The sequence below is a fragment of the Cnephaeus nilssonii genome (assembly GCF_951640355.1).
Source record: "Cnephaeus nilssonii genome assembly, chromosome: 15".
NCBI classification, from domain to species: domain Eukaryota; kingdom Metazoa; phylum Chordata; class Mammalia; order Chiroptera; family Vespertilionidae; genus Cnephaeus; species Cnephaeus nilssonii.
Window position 1 is genome coordinate 62,963,614 of NC_137086.1, and position 18,726 is coordinate 62,982,339.

The following is an 18,726-nucleotide window of genomic DNA, read 5'->3' on the forward strand; positions in this document are numbered from 1 at the left end:
GCTGACTTTAAGGGGCCCTCTATTTTGCGGGGAGGCTTTTGGTGGAGATCTAGACAGTGACTAAACTGTGTGGCTTGGGAAAGAGGACAAGTCTCCCCTACCTTGAGTGCACAGCTGGCACACCACCCCACACCTCTTGAGCCACTCAGCCTGTCCCACACATCTGGGTTTCGTGTCACAGGCAAGTTGTGCCGGGTTAGAATTTTGGGCCCCAACCTGCTGGGTTTGGAGCTCCTGCAGAGCTTTTGGCCCCACCCTGCTGAGAGCAACTGCACAGAGATGGGCGTGTCTTGCAGAGCTGTCCTTCGGCCGGCCCCATTCTTTTTAGTTCAGTGGTGTGGGGAGCTGGGGAACCATGCAAAGCTGGGATTTTCAGACTGTGTCTCCTGGAGAGGCTTTAGTCTGGGAGCCAGATGGGCGAGTGCTGGGCTGTGTGGCTGAGTTGTGGAGGAGGCAAATCTAAGCTCCCCTGTGAATTCAGCCTGCACTACACCAGGAAGAAGGGGGGGCCCCGGTTCAGAGCAGGGCATTCGAAGTATGTGACCCTCAGGGTCTATTGTGGGACCAGGACAAAGTGCTTAGCCTCCTCCTATGGGCTGAGCTGGCTTCATCCTCAATGGGAGACTCTTTTAATCTATCCCCTGGAGCCCAGGGCATCTGAGCTTGCTCCTGTAGGGTGGACGGCTGGCTGTACCCAACCTGAACTAGAGTTAGACCTCTAGCAAAGACTGAGGGATTTGGCTTTGAAGCAGGGGCCACTTTCCCCTCATCGAGTGCCTGACTGCATGATCCCCAAGAAGGGGACCCACTAGCCCTTTCTCGGCCAGCCTGGGCTCATCCTACAGTTTCTCTTTGGATGTGTCTGGAGAAAGACCAGGCAACCTCAGGAAAAAGCAGAGTAGCTGACAGGTGGAGACAGACCTAAGGGAGCCTCAGTCCTTTTACAGATTTGCCACCAGCTCTAAGCTGAAAGAAGCCAATCTTTTCATACAGATCGGCTCTTCCCATGCACACTCAGGTCTAGTAGATGCAGACACAAACAATGAACAGTGTGGTAGCTACAGACAGGTAGCCTAAGGCCAAATACACATAACAACTGGTAGCAATCTGTACCTTAACCCCACCAAGTGGACCCAGAACGAACATAATCAATGGTGGGCTTCAGACCACACCAAAGCTCGACACAACTAGCCACACAAGCAGTACACCCAAAGGGGTATTATGACAGGCACCAGAATCTGCTGGGAACAACTCTGCCTCAGGGGGAAGCCTCTGCACAGCGACTCATACTCAGTGATTGAGGTTTACCCTTACAGCAACCCAGCCTGAAGGGCTAACTCCACTCACGAAAGGACCAACAGCATTCGGGACACAACTACAACAGGGGTTTCACATAAACAATAAGAAACATTGCTGGAGCACAGAGCTCAGATGACCTGGAAGACTGTGCCATTGAGGCCAACAAGACAGCTCGAGGGGAAAAAATTGGCGACGGAATAGAGTCGTGTTTGGAGTCTGGTCCTGGGGCGGAGAGTAGGAGCAACAGAGGTTCGCAGGGGGATTGTATATTGGCAAGCCAAGGGACAGCTAAACTCCAGGAGAAGGCGGGGGAGTGCTGGGCAGGTTTCCCCTGACCGTGCAGCACCCACAGGGGCTGGGTCCCCTCCCGGAGCTGTGGGCTCACCGGGCGCCTCGCCGTCTTGCAAGGAAAGGAGGATTGTATTGGAAACCTGACTTTCCGCGACAACTGCAAACACTGAACAGCTGCGAGCACCAGAACACCGGTCCCCTATCGGCGCAAACATTCGGATTCAAAGGAACACTTCACTGCACCACGAAAAGGTCAGATTTCACCTGAAATAAGGTGTGGTTTCTAATCCCTGCGGTGGGAGGGAAGCACGCGAACCGCAGGACCGGCAGGAACCGGGAGGTCTGTGCCTAGAAAAATCGGAGGCAGTTGGAGCTGCCGTGATCCCTGAAGGTGGAAGGGGGTCCTCTGAGCTGCCAACAGAAGTGACCTCTTAAAAGCAACTCATTTTAATCTGACGAGGAGGGTCAGACTAAGAATTTTCAAAGGAGTGCGGGCTCCTTAGTCTGGCGCACAGACCCACTGTCCGCACACTTGGGCTCTTTCCGACTCTGATTACTATGCCCAATACATAGGAAAACCCAGGTGAAAAAACCCTGAAAGACTGCAGGGGGAAGTTGTTTTTTCGGAACCTGGGAACAGAGCTGAGTGTGACCATCGGAGAGGCAGCTCTGAGGGGCACACCTCCACAAACCGGTAGTGAGTGCCATAGAGGGGAAAAAAAAAAAAAAAAAGCTAGAGAGGCCCGGAAGTCAATTCAGAAACACTGCCACCCAGGGGCTGAAACGCTAATTGTCTCTGGTGTAATCAAAAATAAATACGAGAAATTAAGACAAGGCCGGCTTAAAAAGCAGGACTGGCTTACAACACTGAGAAGCAGTGGAACGAAGCTGAACTGAAATACCGCCCAGACTGGGAAACAGGCATACCAAACAGAATAATAGAGGAAGTGAATGACAGCCGCTACTGCACATTTTAGTCTTCCTATTTTTTAATTTTAAATTCTTTTTTCAATTTTTTTATTCTAATTTTTTTATTTTCATTTTTTGCATCTTTTACTTAAGAAACTAATTTTTTTCTTTTTCCTCACCTTTTTAATTATTACATTACGATTTTCACCTTTTTAATTATTACATTTTTATTTTCAATCAGCATTATTATTACTATTATTTTACTTTTTTTTTTTTAAATGTCATTTGATTTTCTCTTTCTTTTATTTTGGGATTAGTGTCCTACATTCTATTTGCATCTTTCCCTTACCCTATCTCAAAGCTAACATTTTGCCATCACTCTTCTCCTAACCTTTCCTCTTTTGGTCTCCGGTTTATCTTAACCCTTTCTGGCTTTAGATTTTCCCTACTTTTTCAGTTTACCCTCTGCTAAAATTTCACCCTACTGATATATCTAATTCCCAACCCCCTGCTCCAAATCCATACATACCTCTCTCTACGCTACCTTAAAAAAATTATTTTTCTCTCTGGCCTTTTGTTGTTGTTTGCTTGAATGTTGATTAGATTGAATTTTTATGCTTTTTTATGTGATTGTTTTGATTATTCTTTTTGTTTGTTTGGTTGGTTCTATTGTTTGCTTTGTTTTTGTTTGTTTTTTACTTTTGTTTTCCCTTGCCTCACTTGATATTAGTTGGTGTTGCAGTTTGTATTAATCTCCAGGCTCATGTTGCTGGAATTTGCTGGGATTAGTGGTGGTACTAGTGGAGTTTACTCTCCATATATATAGTTTGTTCCCCTTTTCTCCCTTAGTATTGTTCTTATCTCTCTTACTTTTTTTCCTTTTCTTTTTTTTTTCTGCTCTTTTCCCAAGTTCAGATTCACACTTTTTTTTTTTTTGTTCTTTCTTTTTACTCTCCCTCTTCCACTCCTATTCCCTAATTTGTCTTTCTCTGGTGGTTACCTTTATTGGAGGTTATTAATATCGTGAATACAATTCAGTTCAGTGCCTTGTGTGTTGTGCCTGGTTGTGTTGTATTTTGTACCTTTAAATCAACGCCGGAGAGAGAGAACTATATAACCAGACATCCAGAGAAGAGAGACCATGGGGAGACAAAGAAATAGCCCCAAAGGAAAGAGAAGCAGGCATCACCAGAAAAGGAAGTGAACGAATTAGAGGCAAACAACCTATCAGAGAAAGAATTTAGAGAAATGATCATAAGGTGGCTGAAAAGGATGGAAGACAAATTCGACAATATGAGTAAGAACCAAGAGGAAATGAAGAAGAACCAAGAAGAAATGAAAAATGACATCGCTGCTGTAAAGAACTCAATAGAAAGCATCAAGAGTAGACTAGAAGAAGCAGAGGACCGCATAAGTGAGCTAGAAGACAAGATGGAAAAAAATACCCAATTACAACAGCTTCTAGAAACAAAAATTAGAAAGCATGAGAAGAGCCTAAGGGAACTTCGGGACAACACAAAACAAAACAACATCAGGATAATAGGGGTACCAGAAGGAAAGGAAACGGAGCAAGGAATAGAAAACCTGTTAGAAGAAATAATAACAGAAAACTTCCCTGATATAGGGAAGAAAAAACCCACACAAATCCAAGAAGCTCACAGAATTCCAAGCAAAATGAACCCCAAAAGACTGAAGCCAAGGCACATTATAATTAAGTTGGCAAACACCAACAACAAAGTAAGAATCTTAAAAGCGGCCAGAGAGAGACAGACAGTTACATACAAAGGAACCCCCATCAGACTAGCAACTGATTTCTCAACAGAAACTCATCAGGCCAGAAGGGAATGGAATGAAATATACAAAGTCATGCAAAAGAAGGGTCTCAATCCAAGAATACTGTACCCAGCAAGGCTATCAATCAAAATTGAAGGTGAAATCAGGAGCTTCACAGACAAAAAAGGGCTAAGGGAGTTTATCACCACCAAACCAGCAATGAAAGAAATTCTAAAGGGTCTGCTGTAAAAAAAAAAAAAGAAAGAAATAGGAAGCAAAGAAGGAATACAGGGGTATAGAATAAAAATGGTGACAAATAAGTGCCTATCAATAATAACTTTAAATGTAAATGGATTGAATGCCCCAATCAAAAGACACAGGGTAACAGATTGGATAAGAAAACAAAACCCATATATCTGCTGTCTACAGGAAACCCACCTCAAAAAAAAGGACGCATACAGACTGAGAATAAAGGGATGGAAAAAGGTTTTCCAGGCGAATGGAAATGAAAAAAAAGCTGGGGTAGCAATACTTATATCTGACAAATTAGATCTCAAAGTGAAGGACATAACAAGAGATAATGAAGGCCACTTCATAATACTAAAGGGAGAAATCCAACAAGAAGAAATAATTCTGGTAAACATATATGCACCCAATACAGGAGCACCAAGATACATTAAAAAACTCCTGGAAGATATCAAAGGAGAGATTGACAGCAATACAATCATAGTAGGAGACTTCAATACCCCACTATCACCATTGGACAAATCCTCTAAACAAAAAATCAGCAAAGAAACATCAATCCTAAATGACTCACTAGACCAGATGGAATTAATCGACATCTTCAGAACATTTCACCCCAAAGCCACAGAATATACATTCTTCTCAAGTGCACATGGGTCATTTTCAAAGATAGACCATATTTTAGGACATAGGCAAAGTCTCTCCAAATTCAAGAAGATAGAAATCATATCAAGTATCTTCTCAGATCACAGTGGCATAAAACTGGAAATCAACTACAATAAAAACAACCCAAAGAAATCAAACACTTGGAGACTAAACAGCATGCTATTGAACCATGACTGGGTTACCAAAGACATCAAGGAAGAAATAAAAATCATCATGGCAACAAATGACAATGAAAACACAACAATCCAAAATCTATGGGACACAGCGAAAGCAGTCCTGAGAGGGAAGTTCATAGCTCTACAAGCCTACTGCAAAAAACAAGAAACAATGGTAATAAAGTACCTAACCCAACAACTCAAAGAGTTAGAGAGAGAGCAACAAGAAAAGCCCAGTGTAAGCAGAAGGAAAGAAATAATAAAGATCAGAGCGGAGATAAACGACATAGAGACCAAAGAAACAATACAAAAGATCAACAAAACCAAGAGCTGGTTCTTTGAAAGGATAAACAAGATTGATGAACCTCTAGCCAGGCTCACCAAGAAGCAAAGAGAGAGGACCCAAATAAACAAAATCAGAAATGAAAGAGGTGAAAAAACAACAGACCCCGCTGAGATACAAAGGATTGTTACAAAATACTACGAACAACTCTACTCCAACAAACTGGACAACCTGGAGGAAATGGACATATTCCTAGACAAATACAACCTTCCAAAACTCAATCAGGAAGAATCTAAACAGCTCAACAGGCCAGTAACTATGGAAGAAATTGAAGCAGTCATCAAAAAGCTTCCGGCAAACAAAAGCCCGGGGCCAGACGGCTTCACAGGGGACTTTTACCAAACTTTCAAGGAAGAACTAAAACCTATCCTCCTCAGACTATTCCAAAAAATTCAAGAGGAAGGAACACTTCCAGGCTCCTTCTATGAAGCCAGCATCACCCTAATACCAAAACCAGATAAAGACAACACAATGAAAGAGAATTACAGACCAATATCCCTCATGAACATAGATGCCAAAATCCTCAACAATATCCTAGCAAATCGGCTCCAGCAATACATCAGAAAGATCATACATCATGACCAAGTAGGATTTATCCCAGGAATGCAAGGATGGTACAATATCCGCAAATCAATAAATGTGATACATCACATAAACAAATTGAGAGATAAAAATCACATAGTCATATCAATAGATGCAGAAAAAGCATTTGACAAAATCCAACACCCTTTCTTGATAAAAACTCTCAACAAGGTGGGAATAGAAGGATCATACCTCAACATAATAAAAGCTATATATGATAAATGCACAGCAAACATCATACTCAATGGGCAAAAACTAAAACCATTTCCCCTAAGAACAGAAACAAGACAGGGATGCCCAATCTCACCACTCCTGTTTGACATAGTACTGGAAGTATTAGCTACCGCAATTAGGCAAGAAGAAGAAATAAGAGGCATCCAAATTGGAAAAGAAGAAGTGAAGCTGTCCTTATTTGCAGATGACATGATATTGTACATAAAAAACCCAAAAGATTCCATCAAAAAACTAATAGACTTAATAAATGAATTCGGCAATGTAGCGGGATACAAAATTAACGCCAAGAAATCTATGGCATTTCTATACACCAATAGTGAACTTACAGAAAGAGAGACTAAAAAAGCAATCCCATTTACCATCGCACCAAAAAAATTAAGATACCTAGGAATAAACTTAACTAAGGAGGTAAAAGACCTATACGCGGAAAACTACAGGACACTGAAAAAAGAGATAGAGGAAGACGTAAACAGATGGAAGAACATACCATGTTCATGGATTGGTAGAATCAACATCATTAAAATGTCCATACTACCCAAAGCAATCTACAGATTCAATGCACTCCCCATCAAAATACCAACAGCATATTTCACAGACCTAGAAAGAACTCTCCAAAAATTCATCTGGAATAAAAAAAGACCCCGAATAGCCGCAGCAATCCTGAGAAAGAAGAATAAAGTAGGAGGGATCTCAATACCAGATTTCAAGCTGTATTACAAAGCCACTGTTCTCAAAACAGCCTGGTACTGGCACAAGAACAGACATATAGATCAATGGAACAGAATAGAGAATCCAGACATCGACCCAAACCACTATGCTGAATTAATATTTGACAAAGGAGGCATGAACATACAATGGAGTCAAGACAGTCTCTTCAATAAATGGTGTTGGGAAAATTGGACACACACATGCAAAAAAATGAAACTAGATCACCAACTTACACCATACACAAAAATAAACGCAAAATGGATACAGGACTTAAACATAAGACGGGAAACCATAAAAATACTAGAGGAATCCACAGGCAACAAAATCTCAGACATATGCCAAAAGAACTTCTTCACTGACACTGCCCCTAGGGCAATAGAAGCTAAAGAGAAAATTAACAAATGGGACTACATCAAAATAAAAAGCTTTTTTACAGCAAAAGAAACCATCAACAAAACAACAAGAAAGCCCACTGCATGGGAGAACATATTTGCAAATGCTATCACTGATAAGGGTTTAATCTCCAACATCTACAGGCAGCTTATGCAACTTAATAAAAGGAAGATAAATGATCCAATAAAAAAATGGGCAATGGACCTAAACAGAATATTTCCAAAAGAAGACAGAAGGAAGGCCAAGAGACACATGAAAACATGCTCAAAGTCACTTATTATCTGAGAGATGCAAATCAAAACAACAGTGAGGTACCATCTCACACCTGTCAGAATGCCTATCATCAACAAATCAACAAACGACAAGTGTTGGCAAGGATGCGGAGAAAAAGGAACCCTCGTGCACTGCTGGTGGGAATGCAGACTGGTGCAGCCACTGTGGAGAACAGTATGGAGTTTCCTCAAAAAACTGAAAATGGAACTCCCATTTGACCCAGTAATCACACTCCTGGGAATATATCCAAAGAAACTAGAAACACCAATCAGAAAGGATATATGCACCCCTATGTTCATAGCAGCACAATTTACAATAGCTAAGATTTGGAAACAGCCTAGGTGCCCGTCAGCAGATGACTGGATCAGAAAACTGTGGTACATCTACACAATGGAATACTATTCTGCCATAAAAAAGAAGGAATTCTCATCATTTGCAGCAACCTGGATGGAATTGGAGAATATTATACTAAGTGAAATAAGCCAGTCAATGAAAGAAAAATACCACATGATCTCACTCATTTATGGATAATAAAGAACATTATAAACTGATGAACAAAAAGATAGATACAGAGACAGTAAAGCAACAAACAGACTTTCAAATTACAGGGGGAAAGTTAGGGAGAGGTGGGGAAGATAAGAAATCAAACAAAGGACTTGTATGCATGCATATAAGCATAAACAATGGACGCAAAACTCTGGGGGGTGGGGGCATATATGGGAGTGGGGTGTGGGGAGGGCAATGGTAAGATATGTACACATATAATACCTTAATAAAAAAATTGAAAAAAAAAAAAAACAATGGACGCAAAACTCTGGGGGGTGAGGGCATGTATGGGTGTGGGGTGGGGGGGGTAATGGTAAGATATGTACACATATAATACCTCAATTAAAAAAAATGAGTAAAAACAAAAAAGACAGCTCGAGAATGCATCTCTACAGCACCTTGCACACCACGGTTGGGTTGAGCCTCACAGTCAGCCAGCATGAGGATCAATCCCACCCATGAGTGGGCCAATAGCAATCAAGACCCCATTACAACAGGAAGGCCCACATAACCTCACACAATGGACATCCCTATAACACCCAGCTCAGGAAATCAAGGGGACTGCACCATTTGGTCCCAGAGGACACGTACTATATAAGTCTACCCCACAAAGACTGGGAGTCATAGCAGTTCTATCTAATACATAGAAACAGAAAGAGACCACCAAAATGGGGAGACAAAGAAACAGGCCACAACTGAAAGAACAGAGAAATGTCCAGAAAAAGAGCTAAATGAAATAGATCAAGCAATTTATCAAATATAGAGTTCAAAGTAATGGTTATAAGGATGCTCAAGAAACTTAGTGAAACTACAACATGAGAAAGGACATAGAAACCATAAAAAAGAAGCACTTAGAAATCAAGAATACCACATTTGATATCAAGAATAGAAGGAATAAAAAGTAGGTTACATAAAGCAGAGGATCAAATCACTGATTTGAAAGACCAGGTAGAAAAACCAATCAGAGCAGCAAAAAGAAATAAATAAAAAGAATGAGGATACTCTACGGGAACTTTGAGACCACATGAAACATAACAACATCTGCATCATATGGGTAGCAGAAGGAGAAGATAGTGATCAAGGAATAGAGAACCTGTTTGAAGAAATAATGGCAGAAAATGCCCCTAACCTGTTGAAAGAAAATGTCACACAAGTTCCGGAAATAAAGAGTGTCCCAATTAAGATGACCACACCAAGATACATCATAATTAAAATGACAAAGGTTAACAACAAAGAGCAAAACTTAAAGGCAGGAAGAAAAACACAGTTACCTGCAAGGCAGTTCCCATAAGGTTGTCAGCTGATTTCTCAACAGAAACACTTCAGGCCAGAATGGGTTTGCATGAAATATTCAAAGTAATGAAAATCAAGGACCTGAAACCAAGATTACCCTATCCAGAAAGGCTATCATTTAAAAATGAAGGTGAAATAAAGATGTTCCCAGACTAAAAACGGCTAAAGGAGTTCATTACCACCACACCAGTATTGCAAGAAATGTTAAAGGGACTGCTTGAAGAAGAAGACATATATCTATATAGAGAGAAACATAAATATAAAGAAAAATGGCAATAAATAAGTACTTATCAATAATAACCTTAAATGTAAATGGATTAAATGCTCCAATCAAAAGACTTAGGGTAGCTGAAGGAATAAGAAAATATGACCCACATATATTCTGTCTACATGAGACCCACCTCAGAACAAAAGATTCACACAGGATAAAAGTGAAGGAATTGAAAAAATATTCCATGCAAATGGAAATGAAGAAGATAAAAGCTGGTTAGCAATACTTATATCTGACAAAATGGACCTCAAAACAAAGGCTATAACAAGAGCCAAAAAAGTCACTACATAATACTAAAGGGATCAATCCAAAAGGGGTATATAACCCTTATAAACATATACACATCCAATATAGGAGCACCTAAATATATAAAGAAAACCTTAGTGGTCTTTAAGGAAGAGATCAACAGCAATACAGTAATAGGAGAGGATTTTAACACCCTACTTCATCACTGGATAGATCTTCCAGACAAAATATCAATAAGGAAACAGAGGCTTTCAATGACACACTAGATCATATGGATTTAATTGATATTTATAAAACATTTTTCCCAAAGCTGCAAAATAACATTCTTCTCAAGTGCACATGGAACATTCTCAAAGATATACTACAGGTTAGGACACAAAATAAGTCTTAACAAATATAAGAAATTGAAATCATATCAAGCATCTCCTCAGATCACAATGAAATGAAACTAGAAATCAAATACAATAAAAAAAACTTCAAAACATTAAAATACATGAAAGATAAATAGCATGTTATTAAACAATGAATGGGTTACCAATAAGATCAAGGAAAAAAACCAAAAACAAAAAAAAAGTCCTGGAAACAAATGAAAATGAACACACAACAAGGCAAAAATCTATGGGACACAGTGAAAGCAGTCCTGAGGTTAAAGTGTTACAGGCCTACCTCAAGAAAAAGAAAAAGCTCAAATAAACATTCAAACCCTACAGTTAAAATAATTAGAAAGATAACAAGAAAAGCCCAGAGTAAGTAAAAAGAAGGAAATAATAAAAATAAGAGTGAAAATAAATGACATAGAGACTACAAAACAATACAAAGATCAATAAAACCAAGAGCTGGTTCTTTGAAAAGATAAACAACATTGATGCAGCTTTAACCAGACTCATCAAGAAACAAAGAGAGAGGACCTAACTAAATAAAATCAGAAATGAAAGAGGAGAGTAACAACGGACACCACAGAAATACAAAGGATTGCAAGAAAATACTATGAACAACTATATGCCAACAAATTGGATAACCTGGGTGAAGAGGACAAATTCATAGAATCATATAATCTTCCAAAATTCAATCAGGAAGAATCATAAAACCTGAATAGACAGACTACAACTAATGCAATTGAAGCAGTAATTAAAAAACAAACAAACAAACAAACAAAAAACTCCCAGCAAAATAAAGTCTTGGACCGGATATCTTCACAGGTGAATTTTACCAGCCACTCAAAGAAGAACTAACACCAATGCTCCTCATATTATTCCAAATAATTCAAGAGGAGGTAAGACCTCCAGCTCTTTTTTAAGAGGCCAGCATTATCTTAATTTCAAAACCAGATAAAGATACTACAAAGAAAAAATATATAGGCAATATCCCTAATGAACACAGATGCTAAAATCTTCAACATAATATTAGCAAATTGGATCCAGCAATACATTAAAAAGATCATACACCATGACCAAGTGAATTTACTCTGGGGATACAAGGTTGGTAAAATATTCACAAATCAATAAATGTGATATATCACATAAACAAAATGAAAAATAAAAATCACATGACCATATCAATAGATACAGAAAAAACATCTGATTAAATCCAGCACCCATTTATGATAAAAACTCTCAGCAAAGTGGGAATAGAGGGATTATACCTCAACATAATAAAGGCCACATATGAAAAACCTATAGCCTACAACAGACTCAATGGGAAAAAACTAAAAGCGTATCCCTTAAGATAAATAATAAGACAGGAATGTCTGTTTTTACCACTCTTATTCAACATAGTACTGGAAGTCCTAGCAATCAGACAAGAAGAAGAAATAAAAGCCATAAAAATTGGGAAGAAGGAAGTAAACTGTCTTTATTCACACATGACATGATAATGCACATAGAAAACTCTAAAGACTCCACCAAAAACTACTAGATCTAATAAATAAATTTGGCAAAGTAGCAGGCTACAAAATTAATAATCAGAAATTGGTTGCATATTTATACACCAACTAATGGCCTGGTGCATGGATTCGTGCACATTGAAAGGAAATTAATTAGAAGAAATATTTTAATATTGCTATTCGCCCTCTCTATAATATGTGTCAACCAAATTCACGATCGACAATGACAGATGGAAACACACGCGTGTGATGGGCGCCAGCGAGAGCTTTATATGTATTATGCATGTACGAGTCAACTTACCCTTATATATATACAGAATAAACTTGCTTAATTAGACCTGCTTTCCGATTCAGCTAAACTTTTCCAGTCCAGTGAAGCACCCCAACTTCTCTTTCAGGTAATTGTCAGCAACACAGCAGTAAATATCAACACGAAGCAATTATTGTAGATCACACAGGGAGAACAAAGGGTAAAACATTTAACTGCAGCAGTGTTTGACTATATTCTGTGCAGTGAGAAAACCTGAAGTCATTTTCAAGGTCCACCATTTTTTACTTCTTTTCAGTCAGGTCAAGTTTCTAAGTTTTCCAAATCTCTGTTTTCCAGCTAATGAAAAGAAAATAGGATTCCACCGAGTCTCCTATCTACCTACTCCAGGACTTCTGTGAGGATCAATGAGATGAGGCACAGGAAAACACTTCACAGACATTTGGTTGAAGTGTGAAATGTTTCTACCTGGCTATAAAGCAAGTCATGTTCCTGGGCTGAAGAAACTACAAGGAGGCTAGTCATTGCTAGGGAGAGGAAGCCAGGCATTGCTACATGATGTCATTACCTGGGGTCACAGCCACTGTTTCCGGGCTGGGCTGGGCTGTGGGCTGCATTTTGTGCCATGGGGTCTAGGCAGCATCAGCTGTGATTTGGTGGGCTGTCACTCCGGGGTGTTGGCGGGGCCTGTGTCCCACTTGGGGGAAGCTGAGTGTTGCTTTGTGGGCGCCAGGTCCACAGTGCTGTTTCTCTGTGTGCGTCACAGCAGCTCCTGCGTTGAGTGTTTGCCCCCTGGTGGTCAGTGTGCATCATAGCAATTGGTCGGATGGTCGGACACTTAGCATATTAGCCTTTTATATATATATATATATATATATATATATATATATATATATATATATGTGTGTGTGTATACATATACATATACATACACATATACATATATACAAACACACACACACACACATATATATATATATATATATATATATATATATATATATATATATATATTGAACTATTAGAAAGAGACACTAAGAAAACAATCCCATTCACTATTGCAACAAAGAAAATAAGATACCTAGGAATAAATTTAACCAAGGAGGTAAAAGATCTGTACTCGGAAAACTATAAGACATTGAAAAAGGAAATAGAGGAAGATACAAATAAATAGAAACATATACACCATGTTCATGGATAGGAAGGATTAACATCATTAACATGTCTATATTACCCAAACCAATCTATAGATTCAATGAAATTCCTATTGAAATACCAATGGCTTATTTCACAGATCTAGAACAAATATTCCAAAACTTTATATAGAACAAAAAAGATACCTAATAGCCTCAGCAATCTGAAGGAAGAACAAAACTGAAGGTGTCACAATACCTGATATCAAACTATTCTACAAGGCCATTATCATCAAAACAGCCTCATACTGGCTAAGGACAGGCATATAGATCAATGGAACAGAACAGACATCCCAGAAATCAACCCAAGTTTTTATGGTCAATCAATATTTAACAAAGAAGACAAGAGCATACAATGTTGTAAATATGGTCTCTTCAATAAATGGTGCTGGGAAAATTGGACAGGCACATGCAAAGAAATGAAACTAGACCTCCAACTTACACCATACACAAGAATAAACTCAAGTCATGAAACCATAAAAATCCTAGAAGAAAACATAGGCACTTAAATCACAGACATATCTTGATATATCTCCTATGGCAGTGATCGGCAAACTCATTAGTCAATGGAGCCAAATATCAACAGTACAACGATTGAAAATTCTTTTGAGAGCCAAATTTTTTAAACTTAAACTTCTCCTAACGCCACTTCTTCAAAATAGACTCGCCAAGGCCGTGGTATTTTGTGGAAGAGCCACACTCAAGGGGCCAAAGAGCCACATGTGGCTCGCGAGCCGCAGTTTGCCGACCATGGTCCTATGGTAAGAGAAACAAAGAAAAAAAATAAACAAATGGGACTACATCAAACTAAAAAGCTTCTGCACAGGAAAAACAACCATCAACAAAATAAAAAGGAAACCCACTATATGGTGGAACATATTTGCTAATGATACGTCTGATAAGGGGTTAATTTCCAACATAATTAAAGAACTTGTACAACTCAATACAAGGAAGACAAACAGCCCAATTAAAAATTTGTCAAAGGACCTCAACAGACACTTCTCTAAAGAAGACACACAGATGAGAAATACACATATTAAAAAAATGCTCAATATCACTAATCATCATAAAAATGCAAATTAAAACCACAATGAGATAATCTTCTCACACCTGTCAGAATGGCTATCATTAATAAATCAACAGACAAAAAGTGTTGTCAAGGATGCAGAGAAAAGAGAACCTTTGTGCATTATTGGTGGGATTGTAAACTGGTGCAACCATAGGATGTTCCTCAGAAAATTAAAATAGAACTACCATATGCCCAGAAAACCCACTTCTGGGTATTTATCTGAAGAAATACAAAACATTAATTTGAAAAGTTATGTGCACCCTTATGTTCATTCTAGCATTATTTATAATAGCAAAGTCATGGAAGTAGCCTGTCCATCAATAGATGAATAGATAAAGAAGATGCTGTACAGATTTACAATGGAATATTACTCAGCCGTAAAAAAGAATGAAATCTTGCCATTGTAACAATATGAATGGACCTAGGAGGTGTTATGCTAAATGAAATAAGTCAGACAGAGAAAGACAAATAATACTGTATGATTTCACTTATATGTGAATCTAAAAAACAACACACAGAACAGAAACAAACTCATAGAGAACAAATTGATGGTTGCCAGATGAGAGGGGCATTGGGAGGAAGGGTAAAAAAGGTAAAGAAATTAAGAATTACAAATCGCCAGTTATAAAACTAGTCACAGGGATGTAAAGTACAGCATAGGAAATACAGTCAATAACCATATAATAACTGTATAATGTCAGTTGGGTACTAGATTTGTGGAGATCATGTAATAAAGTATATAAATGTCTAACCACTGTGTTGCACACCTGAAACTAATATAATATTGCAGGTCACGTGTAACTGAAAAATAAATTTTAGAAAATTAACCTTGACCATCTTTCATCACACAGAACTATTACTAATTTAAAATACATCATAGATCTAAATATAGCAAGCATAATATCCCTAGAAGAAACAGAAGAAAATCTATGCACCTCAGTATCTACAAAGATTTATTAGATAGGACAAAGAAGTGCAAAGTATAAAAGAAAACTGATAAATTGGACTTTATAAAAAATCTCAAACTTCTACTCTTTAAAAGACTTAATTAAGTAAATAAAAAGACAAGCCAGTGACTAGAAGTAAATATTAAAAAATACACAAAGGAACATCTAATCAAAAGAATTCTTACAACTTAATAACAAGACCCCTAATAAAATATGAGTAACTGATTTGGATACTTTATAATGGAAGATATATTAGTGATCTTATATATGATACAGAATGGAAAGCTGCTCAACATCATTAGTCATGAAGGAAATGCAAATTAAACCTACAACATGATAACTGCACATATCTATTAACAATACCATGTATTGGGAAAGATCTAGAGCAACTGGAACTCTCATATAATGCAAATGGGAGTGTAAAGTGGAACAAACAATTTGGAAAGCAGTTGGTGAGTTTCTTACAAAGTTGAGAAAAATTACCATGAGGACCAGCAATTCCACTCCCAGTTATTTATCCAAGAAAAATAAAAACGTATGTGCACACAAGGGCTTACATGCTATGTTTACAGCAATTTTATTCATAATGGCCCAAAATAGAAAGAACCTGTTATAAACTGAATTGTGTCCCCTCAAAAGTCATATGTAGAAGGCTAATCCCAAATGTGACTGTATTTAGTGATAGGGCCTTAAAGGAGGCAATTAGGGTTACATGAGGTCATAAGGAGGGGGTTCTAATCCAATATAACTGGTGTCCTTATGAGAAGAGAGAGAGATAGCAGGGATGCACACACACAGAGGAATGTGTAAGGACACAGAGGTAAGGCATCCATCTGTGTACCAAGTTGAGAGGTCTTGGAAGAAACCAAACCTGTGGCACTTTGATCTTGGACTTCCAACTTCCAGAATTGTGAGAAAATAAATCTCTGTTGTTTAAGCCCCCTAATCTGTGGTATTTTGTTATGGCAGCTCTACACAAACTAACTGTCCGTCAGCAGGTGAGTAAACAAATTGTGATATAGCTAGACAGTGGAATATTATGACTATATGAACTAATGAAAATCATTTTGCTGAGTGAGAGAAGCCAAGACACAATGAGTACTGACTGTATGATTCCATTTACATATGATAGGGAAAGCAAATCTAATCCAGAATGACAGAAAGCAAACCCATAGTTGCCTAGGAATTGGGATGGATTGATTGCAAAAGGGCTTGAGGGAATTAGGGAGAAGATAGAATATCCTGTAACTTGATTGTAGTGATGATTGTGCAAGAGTGTTCATTTGTCACAGCTCATCAGATCACACTCTTAAAATGAGTGCTTTTATTTCATGTAAATTATACTTCAATACAATTGATTAAAAATTAGATACACCAGTACTTCGTCAACAATAAACTAGATAACTAGTTCACTAGATAACTATATTAATATATAAAACACAGTTCTAAGTAAAATATGTCAGTTATTCAAATGAGTCCTTACAAATACAGATTTGCTTTATGTCATTATGGATTAGATTTGCTTTCCCTAGAATTTTATGGAATCACACAGTTGGTACTCATTGTGTCTTGGCTTTTCTCACTCAGCACAATGATTTTGAAGTCATTCATTAGTTCATATTGTCATAATAGTCCACTGTATAGCTATATCACAATTTGTTTATTCACCTGTTGACAGTTTGTGTAGAGCTGCCATGTTAAATCATGGAATGCGATCAATTTATTATAAAATTTGAGAGTCTAATAAGGGAAAAGTATAGTCAATATATTTTGGGAACATGAATCCAACCAGATATCAAGACTTAACAAAACTATAGAAGCTCCAAGAATATATTGTTGGGAAGGAGATAGACAAATTGACCAATGGAGCAGAATGTATGGGGACATTTTTATGACAAAGTAGATTTATAATTCAGTGAAGAAAGGTTAGCAGAGATTCATCCACAAAAATATAAAATTACTTATTTTAAACTATATACAAAATCGATCTCAAGTAAATTAAAGATCTAAATGTGGAAGGGCAAAATTTCACATACTTTTAGAAAAACTTTTAAATGAAAATGTAAGAAAATAATCTTTCTGGTCTTGGGATAGCAAAGGATTTCCTAAAGAAGACATAAAAGCATAAACCACGTGGTAAAGCATTGACTAATTCCAGCAGCACAGGAATTTAAAACTTCTGTTTATATTGCAAGCACAATGAAAACACAAGCTACATATAAAAGGATTATCAAGAATACATAGGTAATTCCTTTAAATGAATATTGAAAAGATAGACAACTCCATAGAAAATAGGAGAGCTTAAGAAAATTTGTTCCAGAAACTTGAGAGAAAATTCATAAAAGAGGGATCCTGAATGGCGAAGAAACATGAAAAGATCTTCAATTTCACTTGTAATCAAGGAAACAAAAAGTATGGGGGAAAATTAAATGTCTGATAATATCAGGTACTGATTAGTATTTGAGAAAATAATAACTGCATGATTTCTGGTGTAAGAGTTATACTTTAGAGAGCAATCTGATAATACCAAGAAGAGTTAAAATTGTACATATCTTGGATCCAGTTATTTTACTTCCAGGCACAAATCTAGAGAAATATATATTCAAGGAGAAACAAAAAAGGATGTTGTAGCATTTTATTATTTAAAAAATGAAGACAATTAAATTTCCTTCCATGTAAGAATAAATTTTAAAAAGAAAAGATTTATACAATGAATAGAGATGCAACTTTTTAGATATACACTGTATCCAAATCAACAAATTTCAAAATTATAATATTGAGCAAAAAATGCAAGTTGCAAATGGATACCTATAGTGTATTATCACTTTTAAAAACTTATAGCACAAAAAAACAACTTTATGCATCATCTGAGGGTGAGAAATATGTAGAAAAGTATAAACATGCAAAAGAGTTATACAACCAGGAACCTTATACACACTAACCACTAGGGAGGGAGAAGGGGAAAGGATGAGGAGCTGGACCTTGTAATATTTTGCTTCTTTAAATAAAGAAAAATTAGAAGTAAATATGGCAAAATGTGAGCATCCTTAACTATGGGATTGGGGTTGTATAAGCATGTCTTTTATATTACTTGATTTTTGCACTTTTTTGGTACATTTGAAATAGTTCCTAATTTTGAAAA

General features: G+C 37.5%; 1 protein-coding gene across 1 annotated transcript in view; it reads right to left on the reverse strand.

Annotated features, from left to right (window-relative positions):
* Positions 1 to 18,726, reverse strand: part of LOC307111802 (testis-specific gene 10 protein-like) — a 150,831-nt gene that overhangs the window by 41,519 nt on the left and 90,586 nt on the right. The gene's annotated exons all lie outside the window — the stretch shown is intronic.